Below are 13,217 nucleotides of genomic sequence, written 5' to 3' on the forward strand. Positions count from 1 at the left end.
GCCCCTAGGGGTTCTCAACAGAGGACCCACATGACCAGATCACCCTGAGAAGAGGCTAAAAAGGGCAGCAGTGAAGTGTAGAGATGCCACGTGGGAGATTAGGGTAATAATGGCAGTGAGATGAGAGGGTTTAGCGTGGGTGGCGGCAAAGACTACATAACGTTGTGAAGGGAGAGCTAACGGGGTACGAATTTGTAATGATGGCTTGGGACCACAACGTCAGGTCTTAACTGTCTGACAAGACTGTAAGCTCCCTGTGGGCAGGCCTTAGTCTTAGGTGACCCCAGGGAGTTCCTCTTACACAGAGCAGGGGCTGCATTTCCAACACATTCTTTTTTTAAAAAAATTTTTTTTTAACGTTTATTTATTTTGGGGACAGAGAGAGACAAGAGCATGAATGGGGGAGGGGCAGAGAGAGAGGGAGACACAGAATCAGAAGCAGGCTCCAGGCTCTGAGCCATCAGCCCAGAGCCCGACGCGGGGCTCGAACTCGCGGACCGCGAGATCGTGACCTGAACCGAAGTCGGACGCTTAACCAACTGAGCCACCCAGGTGCCCCTCCAACACATTCTTAATCAGATTCATTTACCAAGAAGGAACTAACCATGTCCAGAGACCCCATGCAAGTGTGGTTCCAGAGCACTTGCCATTTGAGTCGATGACCAAATATGTGACACGACGTTTCCTGGGACAACCCCCAACCTTTATCCCCTGCTCCACCCAACAGCACGTAAGCTCATTGCTGTAAATTTAACTGTATTCAATTATCCCAATAATAAGCACTGGACAATTCCTTAATTCCATATACTCTACTTGAAGCGCTCTTTTGACTTGAAAACAAATTAAGCCCAAAAGAAAAAAGACATGACTTGGAGAATTCATGAGAATAGAACCGAGAACAAAAGCATGTCAGATTACTGGCTTGGGTTGCTTTCAGTGAAAGAGGAAAAAAACGGACTCTTTTCTTCTGAGGATAACATCTCAGGGATTTATACAAATGGTCAGAGGATCTGGTAACTGACTGCTCATTCCCTGAAGCAAAAATGAACTGGCAAAGAGAATTCTTCAGGATTGGGATGTCAGGCAATATGATATTGGGCATCAGCAACTGTCGGCACTTCAGTTAAGTTCCTTGAATGCTAACGGTTGCAATTTCTAGCTACAGTGCTAGCAGTGAGCTTGAGGTAAGGGTACCCCTCTGTACCTGCTGAGACAAAGGGCAGAAAGAGGGGACCGAGCACTACACTCTCATTTGGGTTTTTTTTTTAAGTTTATTTATTTTGAGAGAGACAGAGAAAGAAAGAGAGCTCTAGCGAGGAGGGGCAGAGAGGGGGAGAGACAGAGAAACCCAAGCAGGGATTGGGGGATGGACTCAAACCCGCGAACCATGAGATCATGACCTGAGTCGAAATCAAGAGTCAGATGCTTAACCAACTGAGCCAACCAGGTGCCCCATGAAAACAAATTTTATTTGTTTTACACACAAATTGCAACCTGATCTACAAACGCCCTATCACCAATAATCCCCCTTTTAGTTTCTTCTTCCTCCTTCTTTTTGTAGGAATTGAACCTCATTTTGACGTAGGATGTGAAATGATATTGGAAAAGGAGCCTTACCTTAAAAGATTCATAGAACTTGGAATATTGCCATGAACTAAACACAGATCACTGGGGCATTTCAATTTGTGGACCACTGTATACAGCAGGCAGTAAGGGTCCAGGGGCTGAGAAGCAGCTGACGTAGGCACCAGGTCAGGAGGTTGAAAGGATGGTGGGAGCCGTGGTGCAGACATGAGAGACAACAGGATAAAGGGCAGGTGTGAGAGAGAACAAAGAATGGAGTCATGGTCAGAAAGGGCAAATAGTGTAGACAAGGGTCCTGTGGCAAGTAAAGGAGGTGTAGGAGCAGGCTGAGAATGTCAGGATGGGTAAATAGTGAGGGATGAGGAAAAGCATTTGAGGTAGTTCAGTGTTCCAGGTCCACGTGATGTAAACTGAAGGCTTGAATTTGGTACGCGCAGCGGGTTTCCCATCACTGTAGGCTCGGTGTGTGAGGATTCTCACGTTTGTATCCTTAGCTCAGACGTTTCCTCTGAGATCCACACTCACATACCTGGCTCCCGACTGCTACCGGGTATCTCTGAGTTTGTCTGGCAGACATCTCAAACTTAACCTGTCCACCACTAAACCCGTGTTTCCTAGCCCGGGTATTGGGTGTTGCCCCCCTCAGTAAAGAGCCCCCCCTATCTACCCACTATTTCAATCAGAAACCTAGGAGTACTCTCTTCCACTTTTTTCCAACAGCAAATTCTTTCATCCAACCTCACATCCTTCCATACCTGGTTTTCTTCACTGCTGCTACCTTGGTAGCAAGGTCGCCATCTTTTTTTAAATTTTTATTGACCTCCTTATTTTTTGGATGAACTATGAAAGCAAATGCCCACTCCCGTTCTGGTGTACCACGATCCATTCTCCACATCTGAGCAAGAAGGAATGTTTAAAGAGGGGAGAGGGGCCAAGAGAGGGGGGGGAGAGAGAGAGAATCCCAAGCAGGCTCCGCCCTGTCAGCTCAGAGCCCAACGCAGAGCTTGAATTCACGAACCACGAGATCATGACCTGAGCCGAAATCAAGAGTTGGACGCTTAACCAACTGAGCCACCTAGGGGCCCCAAGAATGAATTTTTATAATGTTATTATATTTTGTGCCTCACGGCACACTCGCGTACCATATGCCATCTTCATCCACACCCTTCAGTACCTGCCTCCTTCTTCACCACCATCTGGAAGCTCTCTTGGTGACTGAGTTCCATAACGCCTTTGGACCCTGGGGCTTCTGGACACACATTTCCCTCTGCCTGTAATGTTCTTCACAGAGCCGGTTCCTTCTCATCCTTCAAGTTCAGCTTAAATGTTCCGTTTTTCTAGTTCACTTTCTTTGTGAGTAGCTATTATGTTAGTCTCTATCTCCATGTGCCATTTTTTTTTTTCAAAACGTAACATTTTTCATTACTTGGTTTCTGACGGTTTTCCCCATTAGATTATAAGTTTCATTGGGGTAAGACCTCCATTTATTTTATTCACTATTGACTTTGCAGCCCCTGATATACTGCCTTGAACACAGAAACACTCAAAGATTTGTTGCATAAATAAATAAATAAATAAATAAATAAATAAATAAACAAACAAACAAACCACTGATATCAAAGTCTGTTGGAGGAAGATTCTTGTTTATATTATTGTCCTACTTTGAATATTGAGGACAATTATTTAAGTCATTATTTGGACAATTAAAATGTGACTGTCCTGAGGTAATTTCCCATTGTGATCTCAAATTATTACTGCTCCTTAATCTTTCGCCAGTCTGCCTCCAGACTGTAAACTCTTTAATGGCGATGACCATATCCTTAAGTTCATTCATTCCCTCGGCGAATGAGAGGCAGACACTTTTTGAGGGGCTGCAGATACAGAGCCATACAAGACAGGCATGATGCTCACCCTCAGGAGAGCATGGGTCACCCTCACATTCATTAATTTAATCTAAATCAGCATCTTTTGCACCAAGGAGAAAGGAATAGGATAGTAAAGAAAGAGAAATCCCTGTCCTCGTGATCTCACATTCTTATGTACGTGAACTTAAGTATGTTTGTTATAAAACTCAGTCTCTAACACTGAGATCATCTGTATGTATCTCTGGATTGACCTTAACACAATGTTAAGTTGGGAAGGAGTAAGATAGGGATGAATTTATGGAAATTCAATGCAATGCTTCTTGAGATCACAGAGAACTGGCAGAAGACAAAGTCAGAGGATGGGGCCACTCTGCATCCTGGGTGCCGTCATTCTTTTAATCCACTTAAACCAGATAAAAATTGCCCAAATAACTTCTTGACATAATGCAACCCACCAACCTGAATGAACTGTCTATGCATCGAAATCTGCTTTTTGTCTGCGCTAATTACCGGGGTTCAAGCAAGAGGGAAGACACGCATGCCCGGAGGTAAGAAAGGAGGCGAGGGGAAGGAGACTGCCCAACCCAAGCCCTGCCCTTCACGTGCTCTAGCAACACACGCCACATCTCAGCCCTGTGATTTCACTCACAAGGTATTTTAAATAGTTTAGTATGTTGCACCGTCAAATGACAAAGAGCATTCTGGAATTAAAAAATAAATAAAAACATGCAGCCTAGGCTCCAGGAGAATTTAACTCCGACTGAGAGATGAAACAGAAGACATATTGTAGGTCTTGACCAGGACACTAGAGATAGGAACTGGAGAAGTCACAGGATTTGAATCCAATTCTTGGATTTGATATCACCACTTGGGGTTCTACGTCATAGTTCTTTTCTACAATTGTCTTTCAGAAGCCCTGTGTCACAAGCTAAGGTTCTACCTGAAATCTGAGAAACCTTTTTTTTTACCTCAAAGAATTACCTTATATTCTAAGGTCAAAATAAACAGACTGTACACTCAGTAATTAACACACATGAAAGAAGAAAGAAAGAAAGAAAGAAAGAAAGAAAGAAAGAAAGAAAGAAAGAAAGAAAGAAAGAAAGAAAGAAAGAAAGAAAGAAAGAAAGAGGAAGGGGAGGGGAGGAGGAGAGCAGAAGGGAGGGGAGGGGAGGGGAGGGGAGGGGAGGGGAGGGAAGGGAAGGGGAGGGAAGGGAAGAATTCTGTCTTGAATTACAGAACCTCAGGTCTTTGACTATCAAAGTTAGAGGGGCCATTGTCCCAGTTCCTCATTTTATACATGAAGGAACTGAGATCTTGAGAGACCAAAGGATTTCCCCAAGGCATCATGTTGATGAGCAGCACAGGCACAATTTAAATTTGGTGACTTGAAGAGTGACCTCTTCACTTTTCCAGGACGAGCTGCTGTCCTCCTCATCTGGTTCCTCTCTGGCTAGTTGTCACTGCCCTCAGATCACATTTTGCCCGAACCACCAGGGGCAGGAGAAGGAGCAGGAATCCAGGCCACTGGAGAGGGATCATGGAGGAGTCGGGTTTAGTGCTGTGCCAGCCTGTGACTCCAAGCTGAAGCACAGACACCAGGATCCACCAGTGCCTGCGTGTGACCTTGTTTGTCTTTTCTGTACGTTACAGGCTGGCGGTATCCTTGTGCCATGGGGGGAATATGATTGTATTTGTTATTTTGTCTTCTTAACACTGTGCACTTTTTCAGTGACAGTGAGGTCATTTTCATGTAGGAGACTGAACTGGACACTGTATTCTTTTTAAAATTATACTGTTAAAAATAAAAGTCCAATACTCCACTTTTGAATCAACGGGGCCACACCTTTCAAAATTAGCACCTCCTTATTGTCACCGAGATTCTGGCCTCACCGCTTACCAAAACGTTTCTGACCTCGTGAAATCCACAAGACACACGGTCTGTTGAAGAAGGGTCAGTAACTGCTATCAAAAGTCAGCAGTTATTTTAGGGAGACTGTGCCTAGAATTGACCATTCAACATGCGAAGCTATGAAAGGTGAATTTACATGTCAGTCCATGATCCATCACTTTCCATTTAGGTCAATCAATGCTTTGCTACATTAATTTTGCTTGTTTTTCAATTCCAAGTTGTATTATGTGTATACAAAACGTAAAGCAGTAACCCCCGATATACTGGCTCCGTTAGCAGAAGAACTCCCTCAGAGTTGAATGATGCTAATTTTATGTCAATATTAGTAGATGTTTCGCATGCACCATAAAGTTAATTCCAACAATAATTTGGCTTTCATCATCCAATTCATAGAGTCAAAGCAAACTTTTGGAAATTCATTCTTTTGGAGGTGAAACAACTGACATTACTGTCAGGTGACCATTGCAAACTCCGTTTAAAATTTATGGGGGCACTTGGGGGGCTCAGTCGGTTAAGCATCCCACCCTTGGTTTTGGCTCAGGTCATGATCTCATGGTTTGTGGGTTTGAGCCGCACATCAGGTGCTGTGCTGACAGTGTGGGGCCTGCTTGGGATTCTCTCTCCCTCTCCCTCTGCCCCTCCCCCTGCTTGTGCTCTCTCTCTCTCTCTCTCTCTCTCTCTGGATAAATGAATAAACTTTAAAAAAATAAAATAAGATGTTAACATTATAAATAAAATGTGAACAGATTTGAGCTGAAATAATTACATGTTTAAATATTAAAAGGTAGAATTAAAAATAAGCTCTCATCAGCAGAATTCGCTCCAGACTTCGTAGGCACCTAAGCAACTATAAACAGTATTTTCACAATTACAAGCATCTACAGACAAGAGTCGACAGGAAATGTCAGTGATTTCCAATCTGTTAGCCATAAAATGCAACCTTGAAGATGACTGCAGGAAATTTTCTTAAAACGAAGATGGAGGAGGAGGAGGAGGAGGAGAGGGAGGAGGAGGAGAAGGTGATGATCTATTGAAAAAAATACATCATTCAGTAAAAATCCAGTGATTCTGTATTAGAGAAAAAACACATAGAAAGAAGCATAATGAGACCGGGCCGCTTGGACTCTCAGAGACAGACGGATACAGAGTGCTCACCTGATGCCCAGTTCTCTCGAGAGCAGATACTCCCTGCCTTTTGTTTCTGTGAGAATCCCTCATGTCTTCAAATGACCCTACTTTACTTGAGCCCATTTGGGTGGACTGGGTCTTTGGAAACTAAAGAACCCAATAGCATTTCCTTCTCAGGAGCCCTTTCCTCTCTGCCCTGGCCCACAGGCCATCAGTTCTCTGTACTTCTATAGAGCCAAGATTGTTCTGTCACCTAGCTGTCTTCCCCTCCACCTATGAGGGCAAAAAACTATGTTCTAGTCATTATCAGCACAATGCCCAGTACATAGAAATGCTGAGTTAAGTATATGGCAAATGAGTATCATAAAGGCCAAGAGTGTGTCCATTTCACCAGGAGTATCTTACTACCCGTAGATTTCTTGTTACCTTCTTCTTCCATGCATTTTTCTCGCATTTTGCTCTTGTGTTACAGTATATCATTTACCACGTCCGTTCCAACGTTGGAAACTTTTTCCCAGAGATCAATCTTCTCAATTACACTGAGTTTCTCTTAAGTTGTTACATGCAAGTGAATGCAAGCAGTAAATGTTTGAAAAATATTGAAGAATTAATTAATTAACTAATACGCAGATAGAAAAAAAAAAAAAAAAAAACTAAAGCATAACAGTGAAGATGCCCTGTGGCCAAAGGGAAAAAAGCCCAATGACATGGCGATGACCGGCTGTTAAATGCTGACATTGAACTATACACACCCCTCTTTGCCCAAAGCTACTGTTTTCTGATGAAGGTCTGAATATTTATGGGGAATGTCATAGATATTCTTCAGAATATTCGGAGCGTTATTCCAGCTTGGAGTTTTCTGCTTCTCTTTGATAACTTTTGACCCAGAGACACAAAGATAATAGATCCATCAAGAGGATGCAACCCTTCTCTAAGAATCCGGAAATCATGGGGTGCCTGGGTGGCTCAGTCGGTTGAGCGTCCCACTTCAGCCAGGTTACGATCTCGCGGTCCGTGGGTTTGAGCCCCGTGTCGGGCTCTGGGCTGATGGCTCAGAGCCTGGAGCCTGTTTCCGATTCTGTGTCTCCCTCTCTCTCTGCCCCTCCCCCGTTCATGCTCTGTCTCTCTCTGTCCCAAAAATAAATAAACGTTGGAAAAAAAAAAAAAAAAAAAGAATCCAGAAATCAAGGCTTCAGTCTCAGCGGAGACCAGATGAAACCAAGAAGGTATTGCGGCTAGAAATAGTCTTTGTCTACTTGTGTCTCCAACGTGACCCTGAGAAAGTTCACAGACATCATCTGCATTCAGTCACACTCTTCCCTCAATTTTCATCCACTTCTGGCATATGGAAACTGATTGAAACATTTGGCTCCGTCACATGAAATAACACTTTCTATGAAGTGATAATTTTGGCAAAATATTTTACGTACCAGATTTATGCAAGGAATCATCAAAAACGTGTACCTCACTTTACATCCAACATTACCAGGGAGGCAGATACAATGGAGGGGATTTTGCCACCAAATGCCAATCGGTAAACAATGGCACTATGGGGGCGGGGGGGGGGAGGTCCCATTGGAACATACATGTAACTAAAAATACGCAAAGGAAACTACGAACTGACTACCAATTATTCAAGAAGAAACCACATTTGCTTTTTCAAAATGTGCCATTTGAAACAGCAAACTGGGCCGTGATCATATAGTGGTTAGTACTCTGCGATGTGAAACAGCAAACTGCCTCATTAAAATTATAAATTCCACTCGACAGGCAATTCCGTGACTCTGAGACACGCTTGTTAATTCTGAGAGTGGCATGAGTCCTCTTGCCAAGGAAAGGGCTAAATGCAAACCTCCAGTCTGTAAGACCCACGAAGGTCCAACTCGTTCCTCCAGCAGGATCGGCTCCTACAAGCAACCACTGGCAGACTCCTCTTACTATCGTACTTAAGGACATGCAATTTGAATTATCTTAGTCTCCAAAGTCAGAAAATTGGTTCCACGAAGAAGCCTACAATTACTCTGAAACGGCCAGGGATTAACAACATATGTATTATCGAGTGCGGCTGTGACAAAGAGTACTTTTGGCCTCAGAGTCTCTGTATTTTATCTGTATTCTATCTTGAAAGGAGGATTGTTAAACATGCCATTTTGATCAAATGCATGGTCTCCTTAAGTCCTTAGAGGCTTGGTGAACTCACATCTGCATTTTGGTTCCACTTTAAGAAGAGCCTTTGCCATTATTAATGAAAAGAAAGCAGTCATAATGGGGTCAATGGCCCAATTTTTCATCATCCCGTTGATAATTAAAATAGTGGAAAAACAAAAACATTGAAATTGTGCTTCATTTTATAAAAGATCGTTCTTAGGAGGAGCTATAATTTTCCTTAAACGCATGGAACGATCAATTAAACAAGCATAATCTGTGAACACTGCTTCCCTGCTCCTGCCGAGACAGACAAACATATGGTAGCAGCTCATTGTGGAGATATTATACATAGTTGTTACATGTGGCTATCACCTCAGTTTTACGTAGTCATAATTTATCATTTACACAGCACATTCAGCAAAACATAATTAAGCAGATGCTTCCGGCGGGGTTCCTCAGAGTGGGACTTTCCTACAGATCAGTAACACAATGCGAACACAATTGTGTTCTAAGGCACAACCTCATCCTTACTGAGCTGGAATCTGGAGCTCAGGTTAAAGGAACCTGTGATTCTAGCTTGTTTCTTAAGAGACCAGACAGTCACGCTGGACCAATTTATGATGCCGATTTGTGAATCCCGGACCTATTCTAGCCACGTGCCCTTCCTCCCTCTTTCGTGGATTAAATCACATCTTCCAAAACAGGTATGTTGAAGTCCTAACCTCCAGGACCTCAGGATATGACCAATTATTGGGCAATAGAACTGCTGCAGATGTAATTAACTTAGTAAAGTTGAGGCCACACCGGAGTAGAATGAGCTCTTAATCCAATATGGCCGGTGTTCTTCTAGGAAGAGGAAAGAGACACAGGGAGAATGCCATGGGGGACAGAAGCAGAGACTGGAGAGACTGCCCCTACAAGTCAAGTAACGCCAAGCGAGGATTGAAGGCCACCACCGTAAGCTAGGAAAAGACAAAGAAGCATTCTAGCCAGGCTCAGAGGGGAAATCACCCTGCCGACACCTTAATTTTGGACTTCCAGTCTCCAGAACTGTGAGACAATAAATTGCTGTTGTTGAAGGCCACTTAGTTGATGGTGCTTTGTTTTGGCAGCCCCAGGAAACAAACATAGCTCCCAATTTGGTAACAGGAAAAAAATTCAGAGGAAAAAAACCGGTAGAAGCAGACCTTCAACCAGGATGGTCCGCCTTCCACTGGATGTTTGTTTTCTCTCACTTGAATTACTACATTAACCTTCTCATCTAGTGATGATGAAGGTATGCTCTGAGAACACCTACCTCAGAACCAGCTGAGAAGCGCTTAATAAGAAACGGCACGTTCCTGGGTTCCATCTATGACCTGATGTGTCAGAGTCTCTTGCAAGTAAACTGTAAGAATCTGCCTTCTTAAGAGAAGTCTAGGCTACTCCAAAAATTAGAATTAGTTTGCAAACTCTGTCTGAAAGAATAGGGTTTCCTGATTAATTTAATTTAGAGTTAATTGAGCATCTTGCAAGCAATGCTTTGATTTTAACCATGGTTATGGAAAATCATCATGTACGTTCAAGTCCAAATTCTTGCTGGAGTAACTGAACTCAATAATGCTATTTGTGAGTAACTGTATAACGAACACACTTGAACTCTGTGGAGAAGGAAGGAAGGAAGGAAGGAAGGAAGGAAGGAAGGAAGGAAGGAAGGAAGGAAAGAAAGAAAGAAAGAAAGAAAGAAAGAAAGAAAGAAAGAAAGAAAGAAAGAAAGAAAGAGAAAGAAAGAAAAGACAATCCTTAATTGGAGATGACTTAAGATGCCAACTAAAGGGGGTGCCTGGGCGACTTAGTGGGTTAAGCATCTAACTCTTCATTTCGGCTCAGGTAGTGATCTCAGGGTTCATGAGATTGAGCCCCACATCGAGCTCAATGCTAACAGCATGGAGCCTGCTTGGGATTCTCTCTCTCTCTCTCTCTCTCTCTCTCTCTCTCTCTCTCTCTCTGCTCTTCCCCTGCTCTAAACAAACAAACAAACAAACAAACAAACTTTTAAAAAGATACCAAGTAGAATTTATCATTACTGTTTCAAATAAAAATCAGGAATAAAATACAGTCTTCTGTATTTATGAGAAAATATAGCATACCATCTGTACTTTGCTCATTTCACTATTGAATGGTAAAGATAAAAGAGATTAGCTCTGGCAATCATGACTCTGGCTCTGTAGTTCTTAACTTTTTTGGGCACCATGACTCATTGGGTAAACAAATGAAATTTTGGTCAATGTGCTCTCCAAGAGCACGTGTACATACGCAGCATCTATATACAACTCAGTAACTGAGATTAAAGACACAATTTGGATTTAGGTGATAGCCATTGGGTGAAAATATGTACTGACTCTACCATGTTCCAGAAGCTGTTATGCCTTCATACAAATCCTTGATAACCCTTTAAAAAAGTAACCATGAGTTATTTTTTAAAGGATTACAAATAACCTGTCTTTTGGTGATTTTTCTAAAAACACTCGCTTCCTATTGCTTTTGGTTAAGATGAACAAACTCCACACGCCTCCACTTCTGAAAGACACATTAAACATCAGGAAGAAACAGCTTTCACACCACAACTTCCCATGTGACTATAAGGGTTGTGACTCGTCATCAAATCTCCCTCTAAAACAGAAGTGATTAGGTAGGTCTCAAGATAATGTTACCCTAGTAATAGGTCTGAAGTCGTTATTAATTTTGGAAAAGAGCATTTCTTTAGTTCTTTGCTCTGGGATGCTGGCTGGTTTTGGTAAAATCCAAAACAGCATTGGCTTTAAAGTTGAGAGGTGGCTTCTTTGCTTGTATATAAACACATGACAGGAAGAAGAAACAGACAGAACTTCACAATTTTGCTTTTCAGGCAAGTCTTTAAAATGTACAAGAGAGAGAAGCAAATGAGTTCCTTTGATAACTTAATGAAGTCTTGTGTGCACAAACACTCTGCCAATTCCTAAGAAAAAAATGTCTTTATCACCTCAAGCATTCTGTCTCCACCCCACCAGTCTCGATTTATGCCTCCTTACCCCAATCCTAGAATGTTAAAATAGACTGTTAGGAGATTTTTCTGCCCATTTAACTTCCTATCATCCTTAGAACATACACCACGGTCATATTAATCTCATAGCACTTTTTCAATCGTATCATTCTTTAGCTCAAAGACCTACATTTGCTCTCCAAATGGCTTCAAAATTAAGTATAACTCCTTGGTCAGACATTTAAGACCCTCCAAAATGTGTCACCAAAATGTATTATTCTCTTGCTCTTCTCATCGGAGCCTCTAACTTCCACTCACATTTTCTCCTTGAGCCTGTACTGTGCTTTCAGACTTTCTAGACCTTGCAATTTTATCGTCCCTCCATCCTGGCATTCTTTCTCTGTCAATCTGCACCTGACCAGAGAAGATCTCCTTCTCAAGTCCCAACAGAAATATTAAACTCCCCCTGGAAATTGCGCTGGTCCCAAGAGGATGTGATCTCACATTCACGTAGACCTTGATAACATGGTGCCTGCAACTCCCAAAACTTCCCATAATCTGCCTGGTGCTGGGTAACCAGTGACCTTTTCTTATCTGCCCTGAGCTTTTGTAAAAGCGTATTCTTTCATTCATTCACTCAACAGAAATATTTATTGATCACCTACTAAATGATGGTGATAGAAATCACTAAGTTGTACACCCAAAACTAGTGTTAAACTTGTGTTAACCATATTCAATTTTTTTAAATTTTTAAAATACTTAAAAAAAAAAAAACTTAAACACTTTACATGACGGGGGTGACCTTGTTATGATAAACTCACAGAGGTGCTATGGAAAAGGGCTAGGTAGGGTACTTCCGTCACACAGGATGTGACAAAAACCCTCCAAAGAAGGAACTCCTAGGCTGAAATTAGCATTTGTCCCATAACAGCCCTGAGAGAAGGATGTATTTCCAGGAAGAAGGGATTATTTCATGGGTTCTCAATACCCAAGTTATAATTAATCCAGATCTTATTCTGGTGGAAATTAACACCGAAACCTTTTGGGGGGAAAAATCTGCTCTAGTTATAAAGTGATATTAACAAGGCAGATAGACCATGCATATAATAGAAGGTTCCCTTTAATATGTCAATAGTGGTGAAAACTTACAATAAGCAATACTCTAATGAAGCCGGAGACAGCTTCACGGTATGACTATAAGATAAGATAGAGTTCGTATACCTCGGCCCACACAGGACAGTCTTAATGAGAATTCAGGTGGGGGTCCAGCTTACTGTCTAAGGAGTCATTGAAAACAAAACCAGGTCGCATGGTGCTTTTATTTTAAATTCTAGGATGTGTCTGGAAACCCTTCAATTTTAAAATAATCCCTTTCCTTTTGTTCAAGTCCCATGTATAATACTATGGAGAGAAAATAAGATAAAAACAGAGAGGGAGGCAAACACAAGAGACTCTTGAATACAGAGAACAAACGGAGGGTTGCTGGAGGGGAGGTGGGTTGGGGGGGGATGGGCTAAATGGGTGATGGGCATTTAAGGAGGGTGCTTGTTGGGAAGAGCACTGGGTGTTATACGTAAGCGGT

The 13,217-nt window shown here is 42.2% G+C and overlaps 1 protein-coding gene across 2 annotated transcripts in view; it reads right to left on the minus strand.

Moving 5' to 3' along the window:
- Window positions 1-13,217, minus strand: part of FBXL7 (F-box and leucine rich repeat protein 7) — a 391,544-nt gene that overhangs the window by 206,217 nt on the left and 172,110 nt on the right. The gene's annotated exons all lie outside the window — the stretch shown is intronic.

This window comes from Acinonyx jubatus, chromosome A1 (assembly GCF_027475565.1).
Source record: "Acinonyx jubatus isolate Ajub_Pintada_27869175 chromosome A1, VMU_Ajub_asm_v1.0, whole genome shotgun sequence".
Classification (NCBI taxonomy): Eukaryota; Metazoa; Chordata; class Mammalia; order Carnivora; family Felidae; genus Acinonyx; species Acinonyx jubatus.